This window comes from Typopeltis vanoorti, chromosome 17 (genome assembly GCF_054136105.1).
Source record: "Typopeltis vanoorti isolate ZY-2024b chromosome 17, IOZ_Tvanoo_1.0, whole genome shotgun sequence".
In the NCBI taxonomy this organism is placed as follows: Eukaryota; Metazoa; Arthropoda; class Arachnida; order Uropygi; family Thelyphonidae; genus Typopeltis; species Typopeltis vanoorti.
Window position 1 is genome coordinate 8,705,338 of NC_143565.1, and position 20,324 is coordinate 8,725,661.

General features: G+C 35.2%; 2 protein-coding genes across 2 annotated transcripts in view; one reads left to right on the top strand and one right to left on the bottom strand.

The window, feature by feature from the left end:
- The window catches only part of LOC150097122 (uncharacterized), a 267,734-nt gene that overhangs the window by 151,015 nt on the left and 96,395 nt on the right, over nt 1–20,324 (bottom strand). The window lies entirely within an intron of this gene.
- Nucleotides 19,118–20,324, top strand: part of Polr3H (RNA polymerase III subunit H) — a 245,335-nt gene continuing 244,128 nt past the window's right edge. Inside the window, exon 1 of the mRNA XM_090407537.1 lies at nt 19,118–19,183. The gene's annotated coding sequence lies outside the window, so the exon portion shown is untranslated. The remainder of the gene's footprint in view (nt 19,184–20,324) is intronic.

The window sequence follows — 20,324 nt, forward strand, 5'->3', positions numbered from 1 at the left end:
TTCATTAGTGTTGTATCAACTGTTTATGACATTTGTTTCATTAGAACCGAGTTATAGTGCCAAGAGTGACAGTGTGTTTTGACGAACGGTCGGAAAATGAGTTTCATTTTCCACCTTCCGTATTTACTAGTCATATGCCTATTAACACTGGAAAATTTATTTGTAAGACTGCGCCATCCAATATATCAATATTCATAAGACTCAATAAAACGTCCGGGAGATCTCTTTCTCTCTCTTACTAGCGTAAATTCCTTCAACAAAGTTTACATAAACAGTCGTGGTTCCTAAGTAATTAAACTGCGCTTTTAACGCCTTAGTTGTTTCTGGTTCACAAGTCCGATTATATTTAGAAACAGTGCATTGCAAGATAAAGGATCAGGCAGCACTCTTTTAACAAATAATTAAAACACATTTACATTAATATGAAATATACATGAATCAAAGGACATGGAGATTGCTTTCTCTACCTATCTATAAAATCTATAGCATAAAATTAGAACCCTTCAACTTCAACACTAAATAATCTCTTTAACTCCAAAACTTATTTACTCTCTGCTTACAAATTCAACTTATTAAACTTCTAGTTTATTCGCAAAGAGGTTAGCTAACTCTCTGCTAAGTTATTTTTAGAAATTTGATATCAACTTCTAACATGCCAATTGACTCTTTTATCACTATTAAACTAATTCTTAATAGTCCAACTATAACATATTATAAGAGGAATTGTACAAAGTACGGAACTTACAAAGGCTCTGTATCACACATTCAGTCAAAAGTCTTGCACAAAAAGTGCTATGGCAATTCTTTCATCTCAGATCTCGAGCTTCCTCAGGAATGTCTGGCATCAGCAGTATCTCGTCAGAAGAATAGCAGACTGTGGACTGCAACCTGCGGTGCTCGTACAGCTCCAGCAAAATGTTGTTCTCCCACAGCGAAAATAAAAACTTCGGAGCGAAGCTGCTTCAGTAATTTTACAGTGGCCTCTCTCTTTTTGACTTGGGTTCGCCATAATGCCTGGACGACTGGTTCTTTTATCTGCCGTCTCCAATAACTGAAACTGCCGCTCTCTCTTTTGATTGCCGAATGGGTTCCCTCTCTCTTCTCGGCGACTGGAAGCCCCTATTGCTTGGGTTTGTCCCTTTTTATCACGCCTTCTCTGAGACCTCGCACGAAGGGTTGTAACTCCCTAAGAATTCGGCATGACTCTTTCATCTTCTTTTAAGTTCAACCCGCTCGTTGTTCTCCTCCGTGCACTCTTTTGATCGTAAGTTGCCGGCCAGTGGAAAGTTGTTTGAACCTTTCAGACTGACTTTGACTTTATGCGCAGAGCTTCTAAGCACTTTTTCTTATACACAAAATTCGTAAACAACCTTTCTTATGCCCTCATAGAGAGCTATTACACAACGTTCCGGTAGCAAAACATTGCCTTTGCTTTTGACATTCTAAAATATTCTTGTTAAAGGAGTAAATACAGTTATTTCCCATAGGGTTGTTTACAACAATATCCAGCATAAAATATACAGAGACAAACAAGGTTATTTTTACAACATTCTCATGGGACTTGACCTCTGTAAAATCGATGTAAAACGCTTTAGTATTTTTAAGCTACATCGAGTTTTTAGAGTGATGAATGCTTATCCCGTACTCAAGTTTACGAGTGGTTTAAGTGATTTCAAAGGGGTCGTGAGACGCTTGAGGATGACGAAAAGCCGGGCCGTCCAAAAACTGGACTGAGCGAAGTTAACATCCAAAAAGTGCGTGATTTCATCAAAGAAAACCCGAAATCGTCCGTGAGATTGATTGAAGATGAATTGAGGACTGAAGATCAATTGAGGATTCCAAAATCAACTGTGCACAACATTTTGACCGAGAGTTTGGGCCTTCGTAAATTGAATTCGCTATTTGTTCCTGGCAGGAAATGGCAGGAATTTTCGCCCATCTCGGAAAGTTAAGGAAATCAGCTGAAGAACACATGAAATTATCGCTGAATGATAATAGCCTTAAGTACTTCATATGGGCTGGACTGAGGGGTGTTTGAAATTTCGGCCAAAACAACTAAGGCTATGAAGCCAGTGTATCATGTCCGTCAGATGGTTTGCCTGCGTTGCTGAATTAAAATTTGCTACCTTCCTAATGACACCTGCAGACTCTCATAAAGATTACTTCTGCCCTAAAAACGGGATTCCTGGTCTTTACATCAGAAGTGCAACTATCACAACGTCCACTCGACAGGTCTAGGGAATACATAGTTGTTTCGGAAGAATTTCAATACAATCAAACCGAAAAATAATCGCACACTATCGTTCCCTGATTAAATCTACTTTGCATCAGCACTTTATATAAAAAAATATATATAAAAGTGCGTGTGTGTGTGTCATCTTCCAGTTAGTACTGTACGCTTATAGGGTCAAAGCAACCTTGATTCGTAGTACAATTCTAACTTGCGAAAAAAAATTAAACCATTTTTCTATAAATTCCATTTTTCGCTTTTTCTGTATCGACATTGTTTTTAATTACTTCAACAAAGCTGAAGTAATTAAAAACAATAAAACGTGTCCGAAAAACGTGTTCGTGTTTCAAATTGTATTTTGTTATTTTGGAATAACCGCTGTTATGTTTCATGTAAAAAAAAAAAAAAACAGATAAGAAGCCTTTTCATATTTTCATTTGAAGACAAAAAAAAAAATGCTTTAAATCAGGTATTCTCAACCTATGGTACGAGTACCACTGCCTTACTGGTACATCTAATATCTTGAATTAAATATAGTGGTACGCCACTGGAAAAGGTTGAGAACCCCTGCTTTAAATGAAAACATGATGTTTTTTTTGTTATTTTTATTATTATCTGGCACCCACCCACGAAAGGTTTATTTTGTAAACCTATAGTATATTGATACCGTGTGCGGTATCAATATACTATACTACCTAAGGATTTTTTTTGTTGTTGCTGATTATTATTATTATTATTATTTTGTGTTTGTGTGTGTGTGTGCATTGTCCGGAAACCCTACTCCAGAGGACCAAACTCGAAACTCTTTCAAGCCACTTCAGGCCTCCAATACTATTGTGTAATGCACTTGCACGACGCACGTGCTACAAGAGAGAAAAACACAGGTAGGTCTCACTAATTGCAGGTTGTTAAGTAACTTCCTTCTCTTAGTAACTTCTATGATTTTAGACCAGCAGGAGAAAGACCGTTACAAAGACCTATTCTGGTCAACGACTTAAAAAGAAATACTTTTTTTTTGCAGAGTTAGTTAGCGGCACAAACATGCAGGACTTTTTTCGCCATGAAGAACCTGAGATACTTAATCCCGCAAGTGAGCAAAATCGACAGCAGAACACAAGTGCGATAGAAATATTAGAATTGGGAAAAATGGTCTCTTAGGAAACATCGCCAGAATGTTCATATCCAGCATGTTTTCAGAATTCACTCAATCTAGACGATGAAGAGAGATTGAAACTGGCTGCCTACCCATTTCCGAAAAGGGGTGGCACATTCTGTCACAGGGGAAGAAAAGGCATTAAAAATTGAAGATTAAATATGATATATTCACTTAAATATAAATTATATTTCTTGTGTATTTATCTAAATCGGATCTCAGTGTGTTTACAAGACGATGAAAAAAGGGCTGGAGCTCATAAAAAGACTACGGGTTCCCTAGCAGACGTTATTATTATTCCGAATCCGCCTGGAGTCAAGACTCACGAGAAGTCAGATCTAGGAGACACAGTTTTTTCATACATGGCTTAAATTCTCCCTCTGTACTCTCAGGCAATACGTTCTAAATAGTTACCATTCAGGCATGCTGTTGAGACAGGGTTGGAATCTGATCTACAATCACATCCTCTGGAGTTATAATCAAAGCAAGGATATGAAACCAGTGTATTACCTTCATGAAATTAATCTCATTCATCTGCCCAGTTTTTCAAACGTCTTCATTAACTTTTCCGAAATCTTAACCACCACCATCAATGAAGAAATAACTATTCTAAATAAATACATCCCTTGTCCCACACCCCTTATATAATGATGGCGCTACTTTATCCTCGTTCCACCTCAAAATGATTTAGGGCACACATTTCTTAACGAAATCGTCAAAATACATGAAGAAATCTTGTCTAGGCTCTCAAACAAGTTAATATCCACATCATTTAAATAAATTCTAAATATATCCATTTCTAATCCCTCAACTATCCCCTCCTATGAATAAAACCTATTTCGCCAGAATCCATTGGTCACCCAACCACCTTCCCACCCAAAAAGAACATATACAATGAAAAAATTCTATAAGATTCTTCTTCTTCAGTCAAATTCTCTCATATACTAATTTCTTACCACACTTACTATACGTGTCATCTTCTAACCTGATCTTTTAGTCCTCATGACAATGCTGTCCACAAAATTTTGCCACACCCTCTTCTTGATTATCAATTCTTGTTTGATCCCCGTAGTCATCTATTTCACTCTGCATCAATTTATCTTTTTCATCCTAGGTATACAATCTGTGACCTGTTTCTTTACTAACCCTCTGCACTACTGATCTCTGTTCCTTCTACCGTGGTACAGTTCCTAGCAAGCTCCTAAGATTACCATTTATATTACTTGCCTTACAGTCCACTAAATTTTTTTCTCCTTGTGATTGGTACATGTCAACTCATCCACCAAGTCAAAAACTACGTGATCACTCACCAATAGGGGACAAGGTTGGAATCTGATCTACAATCACATCCTCTGATCCTACAACTAAATCTAAAACCATTTATTCTGATGATTTATTTTGATCCACATTATGCTGCCTAACACAAGTGTCCCTCAATAATTCCAAAACTATTGTTCCCTTTTCCTTTGCCTTGTGTATATTGCCATGATTGAAATCTCTCATAATGTGGTCAATTCTTCGCACTTGCTAAGATGATTTCCCTAATAGCAACACTCCCACTACATATACTTTGACCAGGATAAGTCAGACTAGCTTGCCTGTTACGATAAAGGTTTTCGGCAAAAGAAATTATCGGGATTATCTTAAAATGGATATAGGATTATCATAAGTGTAAAATACTATACGGAATCATCCTTATGGATTCTGGAGGTCTGAAATGAAAACTTGAAAGAAGTTCGTGTTGGGTCTCTAGAGCCCGCCCACCCACGGTACAAATACTAATGGACAGGCTAACAGCCTTTCGTGGGCAGGATTCACATTTTAAAATTGTCATACTCTTTGGAGAGTCAAGAAAATGCGATTCTTCGTAACGAGGGGAGAAGCTACTTAGAATGATGTTATGCCACAATATAAACGCACTTTCTTAGGAAATTTGGAATTTTTCATATTATAAACGCAGCAATTTAAATGAGATAAAAGAAAAGAAATCCTAACACCTTTGCAATTTCCAGAGAGAGAACTCTTTCAGCACATTTTAAACATCTCAAAAATCATTTCAAAATATTCAAAGAACAACTGCTGAATATAAAGCAAGGAGGATTAATCTAAAAGTACACAATAGTGTGACATTACTTGGCTGATCCCCCCCCCCCCTAAAAAAAACCTTACTAAGCACTGCTTCTTAAGCGTAAAACGTAAAAAAAATATCGACACTCGAATAATCTGCAGATTATTTTTATAAATTTTTTGTTAATGGTATTCTTTCTAAAAAAAAAAAATTTAGCAGCCGACTTCGTCTCTTCTATCGAGAAATGTTGACACTTGATGCGAGAATTCATTTTGTAAAGTTTTGCGAAAAACTGTCCAGTGAGAGAGTGGAAGACAATATTTAGCATTAGCTGTACAATATGCGTAAATAACAATAGTAAAACCGTTAGCAAATGCTTAATGCATTATTTAAATATAGCAATACTATTTTAACACAATTAAGATAAAAGAAATTGATGTAAATAATGGCGGATAAGGTAATGCTATGATTTGGATTTTTTTAGACATTCCTGCTCTCATTAAGTGCAAGAACGCCTACAAATGCCGAAAGAAAAAAAATTCCATGCTAAAACCAAGCAATTTTTGCTTTTTATGTTATATGTTTGTATCTTTTATGCTGTATCTGATATTTGCTTGCGTTTTTCAGCTACATTATGACGTTTTTTTTCTGTAAATAACTGCACATGAAATAAGCCTATGGTAAGAGCGACACCGATTGGGTGATGACAATAAATAAAAAAAAGCTTAATATCTTTTGCGTTAGCTTTTAAGAAGTTCTCTTTAAAAATGAGAAATACTCGGTACCAACTCAATATAAAAACAAGAACATTTAAAACTTCTGCTTTTTTTGCAAACATATTATTTAAAAAAACAAGCACACTTTATGCATATCGATCTCCTTTATATTCACTTGTCGTAACGTTAAAAAAAAAAGCTTCGATACTTTTACTTATGACTCGTTCTTTTTCGCAAAACATCTGTAGTTTGAATTTTAATTCCATTCGCAGCTTCCTTCCAGCGCATTATTCTCTTATGCATGCTAATGATGCACTTTAGCACAGACAATGGATCTGCATTTTTCCTCTTCACAATTCTCTACCATTTTTTACACAAAAGATTCTTTTTTTCATTTCGCTCTCTTCCTACACCTTAAATGTCTGTTCTTCACGATTTAAGCCGACATTGTAAAAATTCGTTATATGCTCTTTTTAGTGTAGAAACCGGAAGACTAATTTTAAGAACTGCAATTTCTGGTTACACTTAATCAATGAAAAGTTCAAAACACGATGGCACACAGGGTAAATAAAAAATTTAAGGATTTTATTAACTGATTTAATCTCACAATCAAAAATTATTGATCAAGCCTTCTCTACTCCTTCAATGAGTCTGATTTGCGAAGTTTTGTAATAATAACAACAGCCGGTGAAACAGGTCATTCATTCGATCCATAAGCAATCTTCTTTCAAACAGTATTTGATTTTAATACCATAATTGCTAATCAAAATTCTTTAAATTCTAACAGCTCGGTATAAACAATGAAGTAATGTTAATTTATTGAATACTAGGAATCTCTTGTACTTCTCTTGGATCATTAGCGTCATGTGCATATATTTATTTCAAAATTAATACAACAGAAATGCCTGTTTTACAACTATTAGTTGCTATTAAAGCGTTGTTTGGAATTTAAATAGCAGAAAGTTATTCGATAGTTTTATTGGAGCTTTCTTTTATTTTAGTATATGAGTACTTGACAAAACTAGGAATGAATGTTAAAACAGTTTTCATTAAAATATTAAATCCATCAAATTTTAAAAGGAAAAGTAATAATAATAATAAAATAAAAACAATAAAGGCATTATTAAAACCCATTTATCAGTAATAAAGAATAATATGGGGCATATTAATTACTAAAAAATAAATATTTATTCATATAAAGAGTCAAGTACAAAATACCCAAAGAAACCAATATATTATGTGCAGTAAAATCGCATTAAACTTTCCCCCATGGCTCCTATTGAGCATGTAAGGCGAATGTTACGATTAACAGTCTACTAATATTTGTTAAATAATATAAATGCAGCCAAATTATGAACTTCCTTCTCTAATATGTACCATTTCATATAAATTTAATTTTTATTGCGAATCCCATTCATGAAGAGTTGTAAAAAGCTACGGTACATTTAGTAGAGTGGATGAGCTAATCAATGGTGGTCAGCTAATCAGGAAATCTTGCTCCACAGACCAACAAGGACCTTTTTCCCCCAAGCCACTGCGAGATCACCATTCTCCCATCAGGTGATAAGCAGGACGGCGATGGAATTCATCTTCCACCTAGCAGTTAGATTCAAATCCGCGACCTATTGGTTGGAGAGTAGAAACATTATCCAACTAAACCAGAAAGGTCTGACTGACCGAGTACATATTTTACACCTACATAAAATGGACCAAATTTGGAAAAGGGTTTATATATCAGTAAGAATTCCCTTAATTAAAATTCACTAAACGGTCAAAGAGATGAAAAAAATTAAGACACATTTTGTATTCAATGAGTCGATGCAAACAAAACAATCGACCATTCCATACACTGGTTGATTGTTTTGTTTACCATTCAACGTAACCGAATGGTAAACAAAATAATCATACTGTTTACTTATTTACCACAGTGGGGAAAAAAAGAAAAAAAAGCAAAGAAATTCCCTAAAATACAAATTTATTTTTCAATAAGCATTCATATATGCGATTTTAATACCAATGACAACGTTTGCTGTTGCTAGAAAGTTACACTTCGAGGTAATATCGAAATGAATATTTCGATATGTATGTATGTATGCCAGCTACACTCATTGTTTTATTATTTAGTTTTCTTTCTTTCTTAGGACCTATATATATAGTTAATATAAGAGCATTCATTTTCACAAGATTTTTATTTACAACGTTTTCCGAAAATTGTTAACTTTAGTCTTGGGTTATTTCGTTGCATTCAACAGACAGCATAAAATGAAACAGGATCTTTTTTCATAAGCAACTCGCTTCAAATAATATTTTCAAACACACGCCAACTACATTGAATTTGATCTCATTTATCAAGTTTGCCAGCTTATGTCCAAGATATGAGTGATATTTTGACTTAAATTGTTTGGCGAATGAATCGTCTGCTGCATCAGCGCAGCAAGAGTGAAGATTAACTGACACTAGAGGGTTACGTTATGATTGATAGTTGCTCGCTGTCAAATAGTGCGCGCGCGGACACAGACACAGTGACTATTCCCCAAGGCTTTTGGTGTTCATTTTCTAAGACTGCTTTGAAAGCCGAGAAACCTTTTCACCCAGCTTCGCATTGCGCGTGCTGGCCAACTCCCTGCGCACTTTCCTAATGGAATGCGTGTTCAATCCAACCCTTCTCCACAATGGAAACTTTAATTATAAATATGTACTTACTCTGGTCCCGAAGGCCAAGGTCACGTCAAAGAACACGCTTCGTGATATTATAACCACACGTTTCCGGAAACGTGTACTTTGCACACCTGCGATTTTTCTGTTTGGCAATAACTGGTAATAGTTGCTAGAGAGAAGAAAAAGGTATTTCTATGGTAACTGGCAGTTAATAAAATCCCAAGAAATAAAAAGGCTATTTCGTGTGTCCCTGTTTATTTTTAACGGTCAATTTTTTTTATTGCAACACGCTATAATTCTTGTTCTTAGAGAGAGACTGATGACGAATTGTAAGAAAATAATATTTAGGCGCGAAGTTGCAAAATATGTTTATTTTTTTTTTTATTATATAGTGGAAAGCACAAACTGTGAATTAAGACCGATGCAGCATTTTTCTATGCGCAGTGGAGAAATTAATGTCTTGAAAACTGTCAAGTCTCTACAACAATCTTAAGTTCGATTAAAGTGCTAGCGTTTGGAACGTTACCAAAACTTCACAAAAGAATCCAAAGCCACCAGTATTTTATTATTCATTACTTAACAAGCAATCATATGTACAGACGAGAAAATGTTATTGAAATTATCAAATTACATAATAAAATATGCTGCAGTGCAACCACTGCAGAAAGAGATTGGTTAGTGACCGAAAAAAATAATTAGAAACGGTCAATAAGCTCTTTTGTAGTTGGCTGAGAAAAATAATAATAATAGAGAAAGAGCTGCAAGTTTATACCAGAACTAAATAAATAAAAATTAAAATTCGAGAACATCGCAATTGGACAATATACAAGTTTTCAAAACACAGTTATGTCGGTGAATTCTATCAAATGATCCAAGTGTTTACCTATAATATCTAGGCAGAGCTGCGGCATCGAAGTGAGTGACTGCCATCGGTCTCAAGCTGATCACGAATTCTTGCAACTGTTAGTCATAAAACACGATTCAAATTCACTTCTCCCCGCTCTCTCTCATTCTCTGAGCATATTCCCAGATTCCAAGCACCATTTCTAAACTACGTTACTTTAGCTCGAATCTCATGAGCAAAATAATTTGTGCATCACTTTTCATCGATAACACTCGAGGGCAGTCAGACTAGCGCCACCTGTAAATTTAGCACGATAATTCATATTTATATTTAAAAAAAAAAAACATTTAGATTTTAATATGTAAAATATCAATTATTTATAGAATATGCTGTGTTTCTCATTACAAGTGTCGGCGACAGACTGGTAGCGTATCCAACCAACAGGCTAATAATGTTTTCATTAGTCGATGTGAGTCATCCTGTTTATTATGTGAAATAAAATGGCTAGAAAAGGCGTCTGTTTTTGGTTTCTGAAGCAGAGTTCCCACGTGATCTAATCCTCAGCTAGCTCATAGTAAATACGTTTCCAATTTTTCCTGTGGAATTAATAAAAATAAATAAAGAAAGAAAGAAGTTATCCTTGGTTCGAAAGGCACGCGAAAAATTAAAAAAAATAGCTAAATAAAATAAAAAATCGTTCATTTATTTATTTCTTAATTCAAGCAATACATGTCGCGTAAGGTGGATTTCATAGCGAAACGTTTGCACGCATCTTACCACTCAGCCACCAAAAGCGGAACTTGTTGTCATGGATACATTAACAAAACGAAACTATTTTATTACATAGAGAGATATACACACTTAGCGGTCGATATATAAGAGACATCCTACACTAAATGGAATCCACCAGTAACACGCTACCAACGACAGGTGGCAGGCACCAGTTATAAATAACTGATAAATTTTCTTCAGAAAGAAGTATCTGTTGATGTCGTGACCTAAGTGACGCCAAACAGGGAATCACAGTGAAAGCCAGATGCCAGTTAGAATATATCAAATCTGTTGCGTAGCTATAATGGCTACGTGCAGAAGTGTCTTGGGTATACTCAGTTTACCAAAGGCACTACTATAGTAGTGTCTTGGGTATACTGAGAAGGAAAACATCGGGTCAGCATCGGACAAGTGGTCGAAATTGCCGAAAGACTGAGGGATAGGAAGGTCCAATAGAATTGCTGCAATTGGTCAAATTACTGCAAGTGAATGTATCCGAACTCGTTATAAGAAGCTGGAAACTTTTCTCTCAATGGAGCATAACACTATAAGACCACGATTGCTACTACACATGTGCAAAATAAATAAATAAAAATATTTAAAAAAATAAGTAGGCTACCTCTAAAGTGGAGAAGAACCTAGCAATGGGCTAAAATACAGGAGTGAGAAAATGCCATGTAAGCAGCAATAAATTCTAGTATCATTTTTTTTCAAGAAGGATAGGACAAACGAGTATTACGTTAACAACACGATGCTCTTATGTGCTAAGTCACAACAATACAAAGCGATGACAGCAGTGCTCATCTGGGATATGAAAGTTCTTGATGCCAACAAGGCAAGAAATGAATGGTGAAGCGTAACTGAACATCGTATTCAAAAGAGCGCGCGCGCGCGCACACACACACATATATTCGTGTTGGCGATTTAACCTGCACATGATAAACCTTTCGTGATAAACACTGTAACATATCATGTCACAGAGCACATGTCATCAGAAATTATTACAAGAATGTGATGGGGGATTAAAATATAATGAAAGTATTGAGATCCGCTAACAGAGGGTTAGCGGATCTCACTCAATACTAGTGAGCACCTTTGGAAAATAAAACGAAATGCTCGTGACAAAGATCCAAGCTGACGAAGTGCACGGATTCATCATGTCCGTTTGTGATACATTTCCAGTTAGTGCTTCTGGAACTGGAATCGATGCTCCAGCATACTGAGGTTGCTCTGAAGCATCGCCGCGGTCCAACGCGATAGTCTCTGATAAACTGAGTACTGAATGCGTGTTGTGCTCTCATTATTAAGCAGCGGAAGTTGAAATTAATTGGAATTATAACGAAAGCAACTAATCCCATGGACGTAGCGTATCATTTATGTTAATTGCATGTTCTCTAGCCAGTTTGTAAAAAAAAAAACTGGAGTTGCATGAAGTCTTACACTTCCACATGGGACTAGCTGACTCATCTTCATCTAAAGAGCTCTTGTAAAGATTCCTCACATCGAATTCGAATGCATTTACACGCTGAGGCTCATTGCCTACCACTAGGATCTTTCAAATAAATCCACCGAAACGGAATAGCTAGCCCTCATTCCAGTAGTTCCACAGGTCTATTATCGGAGTATGTTTCGGCCAGTTTGCCGGCCGAAACACACGAATAAAAAATGTTTCCGGAAAGAAAAATCCAGCCGTTTCTGTATTAGACTGAAAACCCACCTTCAGCTGAAACGTCCTTAGAAAGGTTCCTCTAGTTCTATACAGGATTAGAATCCATATTTTGTAACGAAGTGCAAATGTCACGAGTTCTTGATTAAACCATATACACGGTATAATCATAATAACATACTATATTGTGACATTTATTCGTGCAAATTACATTTCTAACTATACATTCATACGAAGGCGAGCTAGCCTGTTTCACAAGGAAGTGGAAGTTATTATTATTATTATTATTATTATTCTGGGAGGACAGGCAAACCAGCCCTAAGAATGCACACAATTAACAGGCATGATACACTAGCTTTATACCTTAGATGCTTCTGTCGTAATTCCAAACGACCACAACAACCTGACTACGTGCCAGTGACAAATCACGTGGCACAACGAGATCTAAACACAAGGGAATACACTAAAATAAAACAGAAAATGGTTTATAATACTCATACTTCCAGCAAGATGTCATCATAGGCTGCCGGATTAGTCATTGATCAGTTTCTACAATTGCAGCACAATTAGCGTGTGCAACAACTGTAGCTGACGTCACTAAAGATGGAAACACGGTGGTGAAAGAACACACCACTTCAAAGAAGTCGCCATGAAAGTGCCGAAAATGATTGTACACTCATCGGTCGTCATCATTCGATCCACAATATACTTGTATATCCGAAAACAAGTCTTAAATACTTATTTCATAACCAGAAACAGCAAAGTGTTTAATACCATCTTAAAAGTTACTGTTTTGGAATCAACTGTTTTAAAAAAATAACATGAATACTCTTAGTTGCACGAAATGCTTTTCTTCTACCTGGATAACGTTTTGCGGGTCGCAGTAATGCTTGCGTTGTTCTTTCGTTCTTTTCTCGGTTGACCATTTCGTATGAAGAATGTAATGATCAAAATTTTTACTATAAATACTAACTCTTTCACGCGACCTCCAGACGCAATAATCTCTTAGCCAAAGTCAAGATGTAGCTGGTGAAGGATAAGACAAGGACATCCTCCAAAAAAGATCCAACAGCTCATTTTGCAAAAAAGGAATGATGTACGCTAAGACAATTGTTGACCATATGGTGTCCGATTAAGTGATCCTTCCCCCCCCCCCCAAAAAAAAGTCTAAGCCATACATTATCAAAAATTGGGGTTAGAAATTCGCTTGAAATGTTGTAAGAGGATTTTCTCCAGAAATAATTTCTAAAGAATGCTATCCACTCTATAGTTCAGAACATCGCTTCATCGGCAAGTACAGTTTGCTCTAAACTTGCAACTTTTCTTACCTAGGTACTACACTTCTTGCAAATGCAGACCTAAGCTTTATTTAGTGCTCTTCAAACAGTTGTTTTAGAAATACAAGCGGATAATCGCCGAGTATCTGCGTTTACTGCTCCAAGTATGTTATTTTAAACTTGGTGATTAAGGTCATCTTCAAACACAACAGCAAATGATCCAATTGTTCTTAGACATTGGTGTACATCAACAAAACAAAACAATAACAAAAAAAAAAGAAAGAAAAAACTTGTCCATTAGGGATAATATGATGACCGGGAACTCTTTATGTATTCCTCAATAATTTATCTCCCATTACTAAAACTGGAAATGAATTACATATCAGCGCACTCCTCGTTTTGAAAGCTCCTTTTCAATAAAAATACAGAGTAAAACAAAGGAGAGCGATTCAGATGATGGATGATTCCCTCTCTCACCGACTCACTTCAGCTACTATCTTCCAGATGATCTGTTTGAGCAGTGTGTCTTTTCTACAGGCACTTCCATGTACACTGCTCTAGCGAACTGGGATCCACCATGTCTTTGCTTTCTGTTGGACCTATTAAAACACAAGCAGGAGTTGTCCAACATCCCTTTATAGTCCAGATACAAGAGCACTGAGCCTGGTTCTCCTCTTCCACAAAGTGTTTTCCCGATAACTACTCCAGCTTTTCAAGACAAATGTCAACAGGTTCCTTCTTCCACAACCCTTTTATGGACCGTGCACACGGCACACTATAAGTTCCTCTATCTTTCGTCTGTGAGACTGATATATTAAATAATAATAATAATAATAATAATAATAATAATAATAATAATAATAATAATAATAATGCAGTGCTGCATTTACGAATGGATGAATAGTGAAATGACTGTATCTCCCATTCCTTCGGATTTGGTACAATACCATTATTATTATTATTATATGATGAATTAAAATTTGATGAAAGAGGCATCCGAACTCCGTCAAGAAGTTCATTCTCTAAAACTACAATACGAACGTTTAAATCAGCAACAACATAAAGAATATCTTGAATAAACGGTCTTCCTGAAACTGCACCTACAGAAAACCTCAGAGACGTAGTTTTAAAATTAGGCCACGCAATTGATATCCTCCTACAGCTTAACGCCAGCAGACAGAAAAAACCAGTTGCCAAGGACTTGAACGCATTGCAAGACAATACACCAATCTTCCTACCCGAATATTTAACACCATTCAACCAGAATCTGTTGTACGAAGCAAGAATAGCAAAAACAGAAAGAAAAAAAGGATCAGAGATGCCAAGATATTCTTGAGGAAGTCACAAACTTCAAAGCCGATACAAATTAAAAGCTCAGAAGACATAGAAAGGTTGCCACAGTGGAAAAAAAAAGTCTCCTAATTAGTTCAAAAAGAAGACCACAATAACAATGAATGTGAACCATCAAGACAGATGGTTAACACCAGAATATATCGGCAATTTCACTTTGATCGGACCTTTAAGATCATTAATTGGACTTCCCAAACATCAGCCTACTTCCAACACAGCAATCAAATCAATAAAATAAAAATAAAAAATTAAACCGGTGTCATCCTCAGATAAGCTAATTAAAAAAGATTCGAGGATGCAAGCTGACACAATACATCTCAACCGAGATCAACAGGAAAAAAAAAAGAATTATTTAGTACATTGAAGTGCTGTAGTTACAGCGGTTAAAAACATTAAAAGCAAAAATTGTAAAATATATATAACTTACTGTTATACTATAAATGCTGTTTAAAAAAATATAATCTTATCCAATTGCAAACTATAAATTACCACTATAGTAACTATTATTAACACATTTTTGAATACAAAAAACGGAAAAATTTGTATGAAATTCACCGTAAAAAAACCCAAAAAAAACTACATGTTTTGTAAATGCATAATATGCAATCATAACGTTAATAATAATAATAATAATAAAATTATTATTATTATTATTATTATTATTATTATTATTATTATTATTATTATTATTATTATTATTATTATTATTATTATCAGCACACAGCAAAGAGGTACATGTAACCTGTGGAGTACCGCAAGGAGCTGTCCTATCTCCCATTCTATTTAACATATACACACACGACATAAGCCAACTCCCCCTAAAAAGTAAAATCTTCCAGTATGCAGACGACACTGCCATAGTATCCATTCACAACACTGCAAAAATCGCTTACAAAAATATGCAACACGACATCAATCAAATCACTAACTGGTTAACCGAAAATGGCATATATATAAACCCTGGAAAAACAAAGCTAATGATATTCAAAAACCCCCAAACCCTGCCTATAGAAACTAAATATCTCACTATCAAACATTCATCCTCCTATACACAAAGTGCAGAACCTAAAATCACAACCATCACACAGGTGAAAACAACACGCTACCTTGGACTTCACTTCGATGCAGATCAAAGTTGGAATAGCCATACAAACTACCTACATACCAAGCTTAGGATAATAGCAAGCAAACTATACAGATTAAAAGACATTGCCCCAACCCACATAAAAATACTAATCTATAAAGCATTATGTGAAAACATTTTAAGATATGCAATCACATCATACGCATTCTGCGCAGACTACAGACTTAACAGGCTACAATGGTTGCAAGATAAAATGATAAAACTGATATACTGGGAACAACCCACTCTTGTGCAGGAAGCATGGACAAAACACAAAATATTTTAAGGTGAAACACTTACGCCACTACACAGTCATGTTAAAACACTACTACAGCCCAACATATAGAGTAACCAGAACAACATATCAAATAACAAGACCACAGTCAACAAACTACATAACATATAAGTACAACAATCAGAACGGCAAAGCCACCCGAAACTTCTACGTACCTGACATGATAAACAAACTGCCGTTCGACAACAGAAACCTAGGAACATACAGAGAGCTGAAACAGGCACTATATAAATATTATAGCGAGAATGAAAATTAGAGCAATTCCTGTTTCTCTCTCTCCCCCACCACACATACACACACACACACAAACCACGACAACCCCCCCCTCTCAAAAAACTACCACTACAAGAACACAAAGAAACAAACACACCATGTCTAAATCCAACCCTAATTGCACAAAAAAAAAAAAAAGAAGTTAAACTGTAATAGCAGTCAAAGTCTTTCAAACACGTACCAACAAACAGTAAAATCAACACCTGGCTTGTGACCACTATAGGAACACAACCATGAAACCACCACCCTCTGTCATCTATTATCTTCCTCAGATAAGCTCTGCTAAGCTTCGAGGAAGAAAATTACTAACTTGCAAGTATCTGTTATACACACTTGTAATGCGTTATAAATATTATATACATATAATTACTACAGCAACTATGTGTGCAATTCATCTGAGACATAAAAAAAATAAAAAAAAATTCTGTATAATCCTTATTGTAAATACTGTAAATATTATCATTGTATGTAACTTATACTGAGACATAATAAAATGTAAAAAAAAAAAAAAAAAAATATTATTATTATTATTGAATTGTGTGTGTATGCTGCATTACTGCATTGTATCGTGAATTGTGTGCACATTGGTGCCAATCCATATTTAGCTAGTTTAAAAAAATGTATATTCATAATTATAAAATGTACTCTGCATTTTGTATATCGAATTTTCGTACTGTACAGAAAAGATAATAAGTTTTTCATTGTGTGTGTGCAGATACTGTGTGTGATAGTAAACCTTATCATTTTCATTGTAAAAACAAATAAGTCGTTTATAAAAAAAAAAAAAAAAAAAAAAAAAAAAAATTATTACTATTATTATATTCTAAATTCAAAAATTCTGTATAAACCTTATTGTAAATATTGTAAATATTATTATTGTATGTAATTTATACTGAGACATAACAAAATGTTTAAAAAAAAAAATTATTATTATTATTATTATTGAAATCTCACTGTAGAAAATGAACTATCAACTATTTGTATATATGCAGCACTTAGATACTGAACTTTGTAAAATAATATGTTGGAATATTACTCAATTGATGATCATTGTATGTACGAAAATATTTGAGAGATCAATAAATAAAAATTATTTAAAAAATAAAAAATAAAAAATAAAAAAATAAAAAAAATTATTATTATTATTATTATTATTAAAATCACTCAACGAATCAACTCCTGAAGTTGGGCAGATTGCTTTGGTCTGCAAAAACTGGATTCGAATTCCTCTAAGAAGCGAAGACCTTTAAAGGCGTTTTTAATTCAAGCCGAGTTCGCTTTATCATATACACCGGTCGTATACGATACTTATAGGGCTCTTCCTCCCGGAAACTCCCATGAAAAATCCCAAAAGCAAACAAACAGACGAGAAGTACGCGAACACGTGCAATTAGCAGAACACGCGCTGGGCTCCATGGCCTTAGTTGATTCAGCCGTAATTCGCCGTCCTGGTTAGCATAGTAGTTAATGTACCCGCTCTGCGACCAACAGGCTAGGGATTCGAATATTGCCATAGGCAAGGATGTTCGTGATTATCTTTTGGGTAAGAGGTGAATTTCATCGTCTGATATAAAACCACTGCCCAGATGACTGCAGGGCTAAAGGGAGTTGAAAAGGTTCGATCACTAGAGCACAGTTTTTGGCCTATAAAATGTAATAAAGAATATGAATAACAAAAGAATATCTTAGCACGCAGTATACAGGTTTACAACGCTTCGTTGGTTGGAATCACATAAAAAATGCAGACATTAATTGGTATTCACGGACAGCCACTGTTGATAACCGACTCTATTGTTTAATACTCAGCAAACAAAAAATCGAGTCTCTCATATCTTGACCAACCACAATCTGACTTAATTTCTAAAAGCGGTATCCCCCTTGTTTTTCCCCTCTTTTCATGTACTGAAAATTTTTTCCTGCATCCTATCCTATAAAATGCCCTTAGTAACTCATAATATCTTAACTTCTATAACTTCTATAATATCTCCTGCTTTCTACTGATCAACCAACTTTGGCTACCCTCAAACCTTCCATTACTCTGATAGTAAACAATCCACAGACCCGTCATCAGAATACATGAAAGGATATCCCTCGGCAAACAACTAACTAAACCGGTGAAGGTATATCCGTTACCAAGGACACACAATCTAATCCCGTAAACATCTTAAACGAATACTTCCGCAACCGGATAATATTACTACTTCTTACCTTTGAAAGGATACAACAACATGATTTGTTGCTATTTCCTTGCAGAGATAAGAAGTATCACATCACAGCTGAAACAACGATAAAATAAATAAATAAAAAACCTCTGACCTGCGCGATGCCATAGTCTGCAATGCCACTTCCCTATTGGTATGAACAAATTAGGTTTTCCAGCTGGAAACAGTTCGATTCTTCACGCTGATCAAGTTTTAAGAAAGAGAAATTTTATTCTAGTTGTGATAAATGCATATTGCATTTGTTATTCGAAATACTTCTCGAGAAATATCGATACTGAAATTTTCTCCAGAATTTTTAAACGACTGCAACTACCGTATAAATACGATGAATTTCGCCATTCTTAAATGCGTACATTCCATCCGACAGATGGAACGTCTGTAGCTTCCAATGCTACTGTACTCTCGTACCAGTTTGATCATAATTCATTCTCTAGTGTAGTATGTGTATTTTTTTCGTCTGCGCAGAAGATGTAGTTAGTTTAGCAAAGTCTAAGTAGCAACTTGCATAATAATAATACTAATAGTCACAGAAGTACAGTAAGCCTGATTTTTATTCAGTTTTTAGGTATATGCTTAATGAATTCTTTCTATGTTATATCTATCTATTATTTCTATATTATAACACAATTCTTATCTCTTTAAAAATTTGTGCGTATTTCATTCTGTAAATCATTTATCTGGACAAGTTTGCCCCCCCCCCTCGTTATACTAACAAAAATTCATAGTGAATGGTTGTAAATTATTGCAGGCATTAATGTTTGCGGTAACACAAACATAGTACGAGTTGTAAATAACACCAGTATGGGCAAATAGTAGCAGAAATTAAAAAATCATATCTTCTGTTCGAAAGACAATAACTTCGCTCAAATTATTATGTTAAAAAAAAAGCTCCAATGAAAAGCGAAGCTTTTTCGCAACGGTGATTACGCTTTCGCCCAGATACTCGCTGACTGATACATAAGAAAATTATATAATTAGATTCCATGTTCTTCCTGACATGAATTTGCGAGGATTCATTTCAGCCGAACAAAATATTCCTTTTGAAATGATGCGACACCTGCTTGCCGAAGTAATTAGCTATTCATCGTTTAATTCATTTGCTAGAAATGCATCGGGAGAGTCCTTTTAACTGATCTGATATTCAACGATATTTGAGCAATGTAATTGAATTTATTATGAGCATGATCAATGGAGCATTATGAGCTTCAAATTTCATCTATACTCCGTTGTTTAATGCTGAAATATTGAAATTGCAATTGAAATAATTCAAATCACAATATTTTTCAATATAAGTGTAATGTAATGTAATGTGTGACTTAATAAATATTTCATTAGGAGAGCGTATTATACTGCCTGTGTAGTGCAACTGAAAGATGAGAGGACATTGCTCCCTGCTATTGAGAAAAGATCTCAGTTCTGTTCTCGACGAGAAGAATCTTATCAGAGACCTTTTACGGTTGTAAATTATCCAATCTCATAGATTTTTATTTATTTATTCCTTATAAGCAAAACAGCCAGCAAACATACGCATTTACAGACCCCCCCCCAAAAAAAAGAATTCTATTATTAGGCAATGGATGGCATTGTGAGTAGGTGGTGGATGATTAAGTTGTGTGGAGCAGTGTCCCCCCCCCGCCACTGAGTCCTTGGACACTTTGGAGGTGTCAGTAATAATAAA